Source organism: Cebus imitator, unplaced genomic scaffold (genome assembly GCF_001604975.1).
Source record: "Cebus imitator isolate Cc_AM_T3 unplaced genomic scaffold, Cebus_imitator-1.0 Scaffold458, whole genome shotgun sequence".
NCBI lineage: Eukaryota > Metazoa > Chordata > Mammalia > Primates > Cebidae > Cebus > Cebus imitator.
In genome coordinates, this window is record NW_016107773.1 from 879,130 (window position 1) to 882,599 (window position 3,470).

Sequence of the window (3,470 nt, forward strand, 5' to 3'; positions counted from 1 at the left end):
AAAAAAAAAAAAAAAAAAACAGACTTCTTAATAAAGAAAATTCTAGAGAAGAAACATAGTTGGACTTGGTTGTGATGCAAACATAATTCATAATTGTGTTCAAATAAGTCAATTCGAAAATTGTTTCTGGACAAGTACGGTGGTTCACGCCTGCAGTCCCAGCACTTTGGGAGGCTGAGGCGGGTGGATCACCTGATATCAGAAGTTGGAGACCAGCCTGACCAATGTGGTGAAACCCCATCTCTACTAAAAATACAAAAATTAGCCGGGTGTGCTGGCGTGCACCTGTAGTCCCAGCTACCTGGGAGGCTGAGAAAGGAGAATTGCTTGAACCGGGTTGAGGAGATTGCCGACAACACGCCACTGCACTCCAGCCTGGGCGACAGACCGAGGCTGCATTAAAAAAAAAAAAAAAAAAATTGTTTCTGGAAAGGCATCAGGAAGAGGAATCTTAGGTTACACTCATGTTTCCTTATTTCTTCCTGCATGCAGGTATTCCAGTAAAGAACAGTGAAATACCTAGCATATAGGACGTCCAGAGTAGATAATTTTTTGGAGTTTTTGCTCTTGTTGCCCAGGCTGGAATGCAATGGCACAATCTTGGCTCACTGCAACCTCCGCCTCCTGTGTTCAAGCGATTCTCCTGCCTCAGTCTCCCAAGTAGCTGGGATTATAGGCATGCACCACCACACCCAGCTAATTTTGTATTTTTAGTAGAGATGGAGTTTCTCCATGTTGATCAGGGTGGTCTCGAACTCCCGACCTCAGGTGATTCGCCCACCTCGACCTCCCAAAGTGCTGGGATTACAGGTGTGAGCCACCATGCCCGGCCCAGAGTAATTTTTTTTTAACATTTTTTCACCTCTATGACAAAATTGTTTTCAGTAATAATCATATAATAATTAGGAATAATTATTTTCTTGCTTTTGTCTGTAGTGGGAAAACAATATTTTAAAAGAATACATTTCCACTTTAAATATAATGTCCAAATTCAGTAAGCCATTTCATATGTGAACCAGATTTTCACTTACCAAGAAAAAGTCTTACATCTTGCAGATCACAGTAGTTGCTGTTTTCCATTTTAAATACAAATAAAAACTCCAAATTGTCACACAGAATGATAAGATTGAAATAATAATACTGTTTCTTTGTCTTTACAATCACCTGGCTATCATTATTTGTTTCAAATCTACTGTTAAAACAGGAGTATCTGCTACCACAGGATTTGAAGAAAGGAACTGCAAGCCAGAGGCAAGCTGGAAGGATTCTGAATTGCTGGGTACCTAATTTAGAAACAAATGTAAGTAGCTGAGTCCACATGGTCAGGGGCCAAATATATAACCAGAAGTTCTCTGAATTAATTTCCTGGTAGAACACAATGTTAAAAGGGGTAAGTAATGAAAATGTTCTAATATAAATTTCAAGTTCTATGTCAAATAGAAACACATTCATATATTCACCAAAAGATAGGTACAAAATGTTCATAGCAGCATAATTTGTAATAGCCCAAAGCTGGAAACTGCCCAAATGTCCATCAACAGGGGAATGGACAAGAAGTCTTAAAGGCAGGCTGGGCGTGGTGGCTAAAGTCTATTAACCCACCACTTTGGGAGGCCAAGGCGGGCGGATCACCTGAGGTCAGGATTTCGAGACCAGCCTGGCCAACATGGTGAAACCCCTTTTCTACTAAAAATACAAAAATTAGACAGGTCTGGTGGCACATGCCTGTAATTCCAGCTATTTGGGAAGTTGAGGAGGAGAATTGCTTGAACCCAGGAGGCAGAGGTTGCAGTGAGCTGAGATCGTGCCACTGTACTCCAGCCTAGGGAGCAGAGTGAGACTCCGTCTCAAAAAAAAAAAAAAAAAGTCTTAGAGACTAGAATAAAGTGAAGAACTGTTTAAGGCAAAATTATGGAACACATAACATTGGTATCATCATGTATTGAACCAAGCTCTATGCTAGGCACGTCTGCATATATTGTTTAGTCTTCGCCACACTCTGTGACAGAGATATTAACCTCATATGACACATAAGAAGCCAAGCACGCAGCAACCAAGGATCTTGCCTGAAGTCATAATGCTATAATAGTTAGTGGGGAACTCAGGATTTGAACTCAGTCTAAAGCCCATATGGACCTTTTCCATTATAGACTGCTGTCTCTCTAGAATAGAGAAGGAAGACAGGGAAAGTAGGGAAATATGGACTTCACAAATTCATACATGCTAAAATTATAGCTACTGTTTCTTGAGCACCTATTATGTGGCAAATACTATATGAGGTAATTTACATAAATGATTTTTACAATTACTGTAAAACTCTTCATGACAGTAATTATTTTCTCTCTCTCTCTCTCTCTCTCTCTCTCTCTCTCTCTCTCTCTCTCTTTTCTTTATTACTATTTTTTGAGACAGGGTCTTTCTCTGTTGCCCAGGCTGGAGTGCATTGGCACGATCTCGGCTCACTGAAGACTTGACCTCCTGGGCTCAAGCCATCCTCCCACCTCAGCCAACCGAGTAGCTGGGACTACAGGTGAGTGGCCACCAGGGCCGACTAATTTTTCATTTTTGTAGAGACAGTCTCACCATGTTATCCAGGCTTCTTCTCATTTTTTAGATGAAGAGACTGAGGTCCAGAGATGCTCAATGTCTTGCCCAATTTCACAAATTTCCTGCCACCACTTACCCCTCAGCATCCTTAATAAGAGCGAGGGGACAGGGGCAGTGGCTCACGCCTATAATCCCAGCACTTTGGGAGGCCGAGGGGGGTGGATCATGAGGTCAGGAGTTTGAGACCAGCCTGGCCAACACGGTGAAACCCTGTCTCTACTAAAGATACAAAAGATTAACCGGGTGTGGTGCCGCGCGCCTGTAGTCCCAGCTACTCGGGAAGCTGAGGCAGGAGAATCGCTTGAACCTGGGAGGTGGAGGCTGCAGTGAGCTGAGATTGTGCCACTGCACTCCAGCCTGGGCCACAGGGCGTGACTCCATCTTAAAAATAAAATAAAAGGGAGGCTACCAACTACGTGCTGGACACTGTAGTGGATGCTGGAACTATACTGATGAGTCTATAAGGAATGGTATTGCTGGAGCGACTATTTCTTGCTTACCTGACCTATCTGAGAATTATCAGGGTAACATTTTTTTTTTCAGATTCCATATAGAGAATTCTGCAGGTAAAAATAAAGATCAGTAGTAAAAGCAGTAGTTCCCATTTGCTGACTGTGTACTGTCCTAAGTGCATATATATACACACACATATGCACACGCATACCTATATTCCTCTAATCCTCACAGTGATCCTGTTTATATATTGTTAATATGCTTTTATTTTTTAATTTTAATTTTATGTATTTATTTTGAGACGGAATCTTGCTCTGTTACCGAGGCTGAAGTGCAGTGGTGCGATCTGGGCTCACTGCAACCTCCACCTCCCAGGTTCAAGCGATCCTCCTGTCTGAGCCTCCCAAATA